Here is a 10,330-nt window from a genome sequence, read left to right on the forward strand (position 1 = left end):
ACACACACACACACACCCACAGATACACACACTCGCACGCATGCAAACACACACACTCGCACGCATGCAAACACACACACCCACACGCTCGCAAACACACACACATACACACGCTCGCACGCACGCAAACACACACATACACACACTCGCACGCATGCAAACACACACATACACACGCTCGCACGCACGCAAACACACACACATACACACGCACGCAAACACGCGCACGCAAACACACACACACGTGCGCGCTCCCCTGTGTGTCATCTGTCACTTACCATTGGATAGTTTTATATAGTCATTTATAATGTTTTATAATTTGTAGTTATTTCTTACAAAGCTTCACCTATTTTACTATTTTTACCGTTTTACTTTTACTATAACTGTTGTATTGTATGCACTACCCATGTATTATGTTGTTTTATTCTTGATCTACTCTGTACCAAGAATATATTTTTTATTCTTGATCTATTAAAGTTGATTATCTATCACGTGTTGAGAAATGACAAACGATGGTGAGAAAGAGACGTTCAGCTCAACCCCAAACTCTAGCACGGTGTTCTCAACCCCAAACTCTAGCACGGTGTTCTCAACCCCAAACTCTAGCACGGTGTTCTCAACCCCAAACTCTAGCACGCTGTTCTCAACCCCAAACTCTAGCACGGTGTTCTCAACCCCAAACTCTAGCACGGTGTTCTCAACCCCAAACTCTAGCACGCTGTTCTCAACCCCAAACTCTAGCACGGTGTTCTCAACCCCAAACTCTAGCACGGTGTTCTCAACCCCAAACTCTAGCACGCTGTTCTCAACCTCCCTGTGGTTAAGAGCCTTAGAGATCACTGAGACATGACAGGAAACAACACCAACACACACACACACACACACATATACAGTACACACACACGCACAACTCTTCCCTTTGCAGTTATGTACAGCTAAACATTATACACATGCATATTTATGCAAAAACAAGCTACTGCAGCTACCGTGTTTAACTTGTATTATTATCACCACATGTTGAGAAATTACTAACCATGCTGAGAAAGAAAAAGACAAAGACTCATTGCCAAACTCTACCACAGTGTTCTCAACCTCCCTGTGGTTAAGGGCTTGAGAGATCACATGACAGGAAACAACACACACACACACACACACACACACACACACACACACACACACACACACACACACACACACACACAGCAGCTAGTGTGTCTGTTTATTGTCTATTAAAGGATGGGAATGGCTCCGTTTTTTATTTACAGTGTGTCTGCTTGTGATTAATTAATATGATTATGGAATAGAAATGTTTAATTTATTTATGCCACATATTAGAATCCTGTCATGTCACAGGTCAGATTAGTGAAATACAGTAAGACATAGCAGGCTGGGACTGAGGGAGGGTGTAAATACACTGAACATTTAAGACCCAGGTTATCAGATGCATGTCTAAATATGGAGACATACTGAGAGATCACGTTGGCTTGACTGTGGGTGTATCTATATCTATGTGGTTTCACACTGCTGACACGATTGGTGACGTTGAGGAAGATACGAGAGATAAGAGACAGAAAGAACTAAAGAAGAAAAGAAGGAGGAGTCACCGTTCCACACTGTCTTTAAGAGCTGGTATCTATTCTTCAGTAACCAGTAGAGCTGATATCTATTCTTCAGTAACCAGTAGAGCTGATATTCTACAGTACAGTAACCAGTAGAGCTGATATCTATTCTACAGTAGCCAGTAGAGCTGGTAGGGATGGCGGTGTTTAGAGGTCATGGAGAGATGGAGGTGGAGGTTATCAACCTCTCTGATGATCCAACCAAGGATGTTCAAACCAGGACCCCAGAGGAGACCCCACAGTCAGGTAGGACAGATCATACAAGCTGATTTGGCCACCTTCCAATCATTATGCCAAAAGCGAAAAGCAAAGCATTTCAAACAACTCTGTGTGTGTGTGTGTGTGTCTGTGTGTGTTCGTGTGTGTTTGTATGTGTGCCTGTATATGTGGGTGTGTGTGTGTTTGTCCCTCAGGATTAAGACTCTTCAGGCTGGTTGTTTTGAGCTTTGGGCTGCTGTGTGTCCTACAAGCCACTCTGAACATCTCCCTCCGTCTCGTCCTCAGTGAGTCTAGTGATTTCTAATCATTATGATCCCAGACAGAAGGATGATGTGTCACAGCCAGGGTTGGGCTCAATTCAGGAAGGAAGTTCAAATCAAACTATGGAATATGCAAAAAAGTCCTGCTCTATCATCAATCTATTCAGAATCATTTGAAACTAAGTTTATTACAGGGTTTCTATTGCAGTTGAAATTCTACATTGATGGAATTGAGCTGGATTTGATCCAAACCCTGGTCACAGCATCGTCTCAAATAATGTTGCGGCTGTGCTGTGCCATAATGTGGCTACACCCAACGCGTCAGCTTCAGTTGCCTTCATCAGGGGTTACCTGATTATAGAATATTATAATAATATTATGATATAATATTATGACCTGATTATGGAATATTATGATAATATGATAATATTATGACCTGATTATAGAATATTATGATAATATGATATAATATTATGATCTGATTATAGAATATTATGATAATGATATAATATGACCTGATTATGGAATATTATGATAATATGATATAATATTATGCCCTGATTATAGAATATTATGATAATGATATAATATTATGACCTGATTATGGAATATTATGATAATATGATATAATATTATGACCTGATTATAGTATATTATGATAATGATATAATATTATGACCCGATTATGGAATATTATGATAATATTATGACCTGATTATAGAATATTATGATAATATGATATAATATTATGACCTGGTTATGGAATATTATGATATGATATACTATTATGACCTGATTATAGAATATTATGAAAATATGATATAATATTATGACCTGATTATAGAATATTATGATAATATGATATAATAATATGACCTGATTATAGAATATTATGAAAAGATATAATATTATGACCTGATTATGGAATATTATGATATGATATAACATTATGAACTGATTATAGAATATTATGATAATGAAATAATATTATGACCCGATTATGGAATATTATGATAATATGATATAATATTATGACCTGATTATGGAATATTATGATAATATGATATAATATTATGACCTGATTATAGAATATTATGATAATGATATATTATGACCCGATTATGGAATATTATGATAGTATTATATAATATTTTGACCTGATTATAGAATATTATGATAATATGATGTAATATTATGACCTGATTATGGAATATTATGATAATATGCTATAATATTATGACCTGATTATGGAATATTATGATAATATGATATAATAATATGACCTGATTATAGAATATTATGATAATATTATATACTATTATGACCTGATTATGGAATATTATGATCATATGATATAATATTATGAACTCATTATGGAATATTATGATATGATATAATATTATGCCCTGGTTATGGAATATTATGATAATTATATATTATGCCCTGGTTATGGAATATTATGATAATTATCTAATGTCATGACCTGATTATGGAATATTATGATATGATATAATATTATGACCTGATTATGGAATATAATGATAATTATATAATATTATGCCCTGGTTAGGGAATATTATGATAATTATATAATATTATGACCTGATTATGGAATATTATGATAATATGATATAATAGTATGACCTGATTATAGAATATTATGATAATGATATAATATTATGACCCGATTATGGAATATTATGAAAATATTATGACCTCATTATAGAATATTATGATAATATGATATAATATTATGACCTGATTATAGAATATTATGATAATATGATATAATATTATTACCTGGTTATGGAATATTATGACTTGATTATGGAATAGCTCAACAATGAAGGCGTTTTAATAACGGGAGATTGAGCGCCTTGGAGTTTTTGAGCATGTCTGCTCTTCTTGGGATCATAAGGACACGACCCCCGACCTCGCAATGAGCTCCTCTCCTTCTGAAACATTCCTGGAGCCAAGGCAGAGTTCTTTTTTCTTTTTACTTCATGTTGACGCATTTCTTCAAGTTCAATTTCATGACAATAATGTTTGATCAAATAGAAAGTAAATTACATTGTTTCATGTCGTCAGACTGAGAAGGTTTACTTTCACATCCTGAGACCCTCCAACCACATCCTCTACTCTGCAAAAATAACCCCAACTTCCCTTTTGTTTCAGTTGAGGACCTGACCAGAGAGAGAGACCAGCTAGAGACCAGTAACAAGGACCTGACCAGAGAGAGAGACCAGTTAGAGACCAGTAACCAGAGCCTGACCAGAGAGAGAGACCAGCTACAGACCAGTTACAACACCCTGACCAGAGAGAGAGACCAGTTAGAGACCAGTAACCAGAGCCTGACCAGAGAGAGAGACCAGCTACAGACCAGTTACAACACCCTGACCAGAGAGAGAGACCAGCTAGAGACCAGTTACAACTACCTGACCAGAGAGAGAGACCAGCTACAGACCAGTTACAACAACCTGACCAGAGAGAGAGACCAGCTAGAGACCAGTTACAACACCCTGATGAAAGAGAGAGATGTCCTTCAGAAGAGACTTTGTGGTAGGTTCAATTCTTCATTCTGATCTCCAGTCTCATTTCATGTGTGTATTTGGTGCTGTGAGGAAGATAGGTACGCAAGGCAGCCAGAGAAGAGGGACAGAAACCAAAAGGTCACTGGTTCATATCCCAGTTTGCTGAGGGACAGATGGTGGGTTGTGTTCTGGCTGCTTCACAGTCAACCAGCTGTGCCCAGCTGGGTATGTATGTACAGCATATATCTGTGTGTGTGTGTGTTTGTATGTGTGTGTGTGCGCACGTGTGTATGCGTGTGTGTGGAAAGAAAAAACCTCAGCCTCGTAATATAAGAGTCATATAATCAGATATGAAGCTTTACATTTGGATATAAAATTTAAATGTAGTTCTACTACACTCTACTAATGTAGACCACTGACACGGTCACTCTACTACTGTAGACCACTGACACGGTCACTCTACTACTGTAGACCACTGACACGGTCACCCTACTACTGTAGACCACTGACACGGTCACCCTACTACTGTAGACCACTGAGACGGTCACCCTACTACTGTAGACCACTGACACGGTCACTCTACTACTGTAGACCACTGACACGGTCACCCTACTACTGTAGACCACTGACACGGTCACCCTACTACTGTAGACCACTGACACGGTCACCCTACTACTGTAGACCACTGACACGGTCACCCTACTACTGTAGACCACTGACACGGTCCAAAACTGTTTGATCTTCCAGGGCACACCTGTCTCTCATTACCTGCAGCTGGCTGCATACATTAAGGCTGTTCAATGTTTGAGCTGCATGTACACAGATCAAACTTTAAATAAGGATCAAATATAACAAACAAAAATGACATCATGGCTCCAACAATATTCTCATCCGTGTTTTGTGTAATGTTGTCAAACAGAGAGTATCGATGGATGGAAGTGGTTTGGTTCCAGCTGTTACTACGTCTCTACTGAGAAGAAAAACTGGGAGGAGAGCAGACAGGACTGTATAAGGAGAGGAGCACACCTGGTGATCATAAACAGCAGAGAGGAACAGGTGAGAGATGGAGAGAGAGAGAGAGAGAGAAAGAGAGAAAAAGAAAGAAAGAGAAAAAGAGAGAGAGAGAGAGAGAGAGAGAGAGAGGACAAACCTGAGTCTATAACTATTCTCCATATAGCAAAACACAACTTTTTTTTCTTTCTCCTTGGCAGGTATTTCTCTCTACCTTCAACAAGTTGACAGTGTGGATCGGTCTGACTGACAGAGATGTAGAGGGGAACTGGACCTGGGTGGACGGAACACCACTGACCACAGAGTAAGAGAAAACTACTCCTTCTTCAGGCCTAACTCTTCATATTCATGGCTACATAGGAACCACCTGTTGTTGTCATGATCCCACCTCCCTCAGTGTGTGACTGTCTGGTTGTGTGTTGTTGTTCAACCCTGTAGGTACTGGTACCTCCCTCAGTGTGTGACTGTCTGGTTGTGTGTTGTTGTTTAACCCTGTAGGTACTGGTACCTCCCTCAGTGTGTGACTGTCTGGTTGTGTGTTGTTGTTTAACCCTGTAGGTACTGGTACCTCCCTCAGTGTGTGACTGTCTGGTTGTGTGTTGTTGTTTAACCCTGTAGGTACTGGGGCGGCCATGAGCCTACTGGTACACCATCAGAGGACTGTGCTGCGATCTACGACTATACAAATCCTGTTAGTAGTTGGATAGACGGTGGTTGTAACACTTCTCTCTACTATATCTGTGAGAGAGGGATCTGATGTTAATGGAGGCAGATGATACAGTTCTGTGATCTTTGTTTTAAGTACAGCTCTCTCTATCTCTCTCTCTCTCTCCCTCTCTCTCTTTCAGGCAGTAGATGTATTGGTGTGACTTTGACTCTGCTTTTGATATCTCACCCCCTGATCATTATTATTATCACCAGGGTTAATGGTAGAACTGTATTTGCACAGCCTGCACATGATTTAATGAAATATCTGTGTTTTATATACATTTGTAAGTCTGTATCATTTTTATGTTCCACTGTTTTTTTTTGACAAATGACACGCTGGATGTGAGGATGATGAAGACTTAATTAACAATGTTTGTTATGAAGATATATGATGAAGACTATTCTGGTATGTTTGTAAATGGCCTGTACATGTTTTTTATATTTTTTCTGTTGCTTTGTGTGAACTGTATTAACACATTTCAATAAAATATCAAGTTACAGTACCATAGCTTCATATCAAATATGTGAAATATAAGCTCAGTGGTGCGTCTCTGTCCTTCCATTCAAAGACACTTTTTGGGGGTGATTTAGGAGACCTGTTTTGACTGGAGAGCTTCCCCAGAGGCAAACTCTTCCACAGAGCATCTTTGATCTTTATTAGACCGGTTCTGTTCCCAGCTGAGCAGGAGGAAGGCCGCCACACAGTGGGGTTAAACACGTGAGCGAGCACAGAGACACAACATGCATTCATGGGTGGAGGCCTGTGCTCTGCCAGCTCCATTCATAGTTAATTATAGCTTTTTTCTGTTAAATGAAAAACACACACTTTATATATTTATTATAAATGCAGACATTCAAATAGAGAAACAGTGGTGGTTTATGTTAGATGGGGTTCTGCTATGTGAACAACAGCCTGTCTCTGTCCTGAGGAGACCTCAGCCTGTCTCTGTCCTGAGGAGACCTCAGCCTGTCTCTGTCCTGAGGAGACCTCAGCCTGTCTCTGTCCTGAGGAGACCTCAGCCTGTCTCTGTCCTGAGGAGACCTCTGTAGTGAAAAAGGAGGTTAGGCCAACGTAGCCGTTACCACACGTGTGATTTGAGCTGGGAGTCGAGCTGAGCTGTGAACTCCAGGCCATGCTGACTGTCATCACAGCTTGCCCTCACTTTGGGGACATCTACCAAACGGGTTCAAACTCCCTTTCCTTTTCTGTAGCAAGAATATATTTTGTATTCTTGACCTATTAAAGTTGATTATCTATCACATGTTGAGAAATGACAAACGATGGTGAGAAAGAGACGTTCAGCTCAACCCCAAACTCTAGCACAGTGTTCTCAACCCCAAACTCTAGCACAGTGTTCTCAACCCCAAACTCTAGCACGCTGTTCTCAACCCCAAACTCTAGCACGGTGTTCTCAACCCCAAACTCTAGCACGGTGTTCTCAACCCCAAACTCTAGCACGGTGTTCTCAACCCCAAACTCTAGCACGGTGTTCTCAACCCCAAACTCTAGCACGGTGTTCTCAACCCCAAACTCTAGCACGGTGTTCTGAACCCCAAACTCTAGCACGGTGTTCTCAACCCCAAACTCTAGCACGGTGTTCTCAACCCCAAACTCTAGCACGGTGTTCTCAACCCCAAACACTAGCACGGTGTTCTCAACCCCAAACTCTAGCACGGTGTTCTCAACCCCAAACTCTAGCACGGTGTTCTCAACCCCAAACTCTAGCACGCTGTTCTCAACCCCAAACTCTAGCACGGTGTTCTCAACCTCCCTGTGGTTAAGAGCCTCAGAGATCACTGAGACCTGACAGGAAACAATAACAACACACACACACACACAAACACACACACACACACACAAACATACAAACACACACACACACACACACACACACAAACATACAAACACACACACACACACACACACAAACACACACACAAACACACACACAAACACACATACATACACACATACACATACGCACACACAAACACACACAGGCCCACGTACACAAACACGTTTCTGCACATCATGCACAACTGTACATTAAGTGTATACACACACACACACAACTAGTGTTTCTGTTTATTGTCTATTAAAGGATGGGAATGGCTCAGTTTTTTATTTACAGTGTGTCTGCTTATGTGATTAACTAATATGATTATGGAATAGAAATGTTTAAGTTATTTAAGCCACATATTAGAATCCTGTCATGTCACAGGTCAGATTAGTGAAATACAGTAAGACATAGCAGGCTGGGACTGAGGGAGGGTGTAAATACACTGAACATTTAAGACCCAGGTTATCAGATGCAGGTCTTAATATGGAGACATACTGAGAGATCATGTTGCCACATCCACACCAACATGGAGATTTATTTTACTCCCTTCCGGTAAAAAAAAAAAAAAAACTTTATCCACACCAAGTTTTTTAGAAAATATCAGCGTCCACAACAAGGAAAAGGAGGGAGATAAAAGTCTTCAGAGTGATGCTCTGGACATCCCAAAATGTTCCTGCCATTCTTCAGCAATTACAGAGCCACTCTGGAAATGGTCCCACCATCCGCTAGTTCTGCCGGGCCTGGTCCAGAAGCGCTAGTTCTGCCGGGCCTGGTCCAGAAGCACTAGTTCTGCCGGGCCTGGTCCAGAAGCGCTAGTTCTGCCGGGCCTGGTCCAGAAGCCCTAGTTCTGCTGGGCCTGGTCCAGAAGCACTAGTTCTGCCGGGCCTGGTCCAGAACACACGTTTGCGGCGTAGTTCTACTTTGGACCTCGCAACATTACGGAGAGGTGGAATTCAAACTATTTGCTGCAGTATATTTATTGTCCCCCTAAAAAGATCAGTTTTCAGTGATCCAACACTGTGTACGTGTGGACGGGAGAACAAAGTGTGTTTTCATGAACATCCGTGTTCCTGTGGACGGGGTCTCAGTCATGCTGGATGGATTTGAGGTTTTTACTCCTTTAATGATATGAACATCTATGATGTAGTTTGATGAAGATGAAGATGATGTTGGGAATGTTTGTGTATGAAGATAATACAATGACTATGTTGGTGTATGAAGGTATATAATAATGGATATTCAACAACGGAGAGTTTGGATACTTGATTCTGATTGGCTAGAAGCAGTGTTTAAAATACTCTGTAACCCACTGCTGCGACCGCATAACAATCAGTATTAATGCGCCGTCAATCTCATTGACGAGGCCATTGATCAATCAAGCGGTAGGCTATGCGTTGCGTAGCAACCACTCGCAGAAACTCGCCTTTTTCGTATCCTATTACAAAGACGCACTCATCAGTCCGACTCCAACACTTCCCTACCAGCAAAAACGAGTGCTCTGGAGAACTGTTATAATAACTGCACCATGGCTGGAAATATTCAAATAAACGTGAACCACCCGAATTATGCCTCATGGTTTATGCGAACAAGGCCGACCCGAATAGGCGAGATAGCCGTTGTTGCCTGGCAACCATTTAATTCAGAACTATAGCCTGTCGCGGAAGATTTTGTAAATACTAAAATGATAAGAATGATCAGTAAATAAATGATTGAATGTTACTACTGAGTGTTTTTTGTGAATATATATATATATGTAGTAACCGTTGTAGAAAAGCAATTGACCACTCGAGGCAGTGGGTTACAGGGGATTTTACCACAGCTACGGGGGTTTTAGGCCCTCCGCTGTCGCGTCGTACCACGCCGTAGCTGTGGTCAAATCCCCTGGGCCTAACCACGCCCCGTAGCTGTGGTAAAGTCCCCTGTAACCACCCACTGCCTCTCGTGGTCGATTGCTTAAATATACAGTTATGACTATGTTGGTGTATGACAATATATAATGAATAATATAATGACTATGTTGGTGTATGACAATATATAATGAATAATATAATGACTATGTTGGTGTATGACAATATATAATGAATAATATAATGACTATGTTGGTGTATGACAATATATAATGAATAATATAATGACTATGT

Source organism: Borostomias antarcticus, assembly GCF_949987555.1.
Source record: "Borostomias antarcticus genome assembly, chromosome: 20".
Classification (NCBI taxonomy): domain Eukaryota; kingdom Metazoa; phylum Chordata; class Actinopteri; order Stomiiformes; family Stomiidae; genus Borostomias; species Borostomias antarcticus.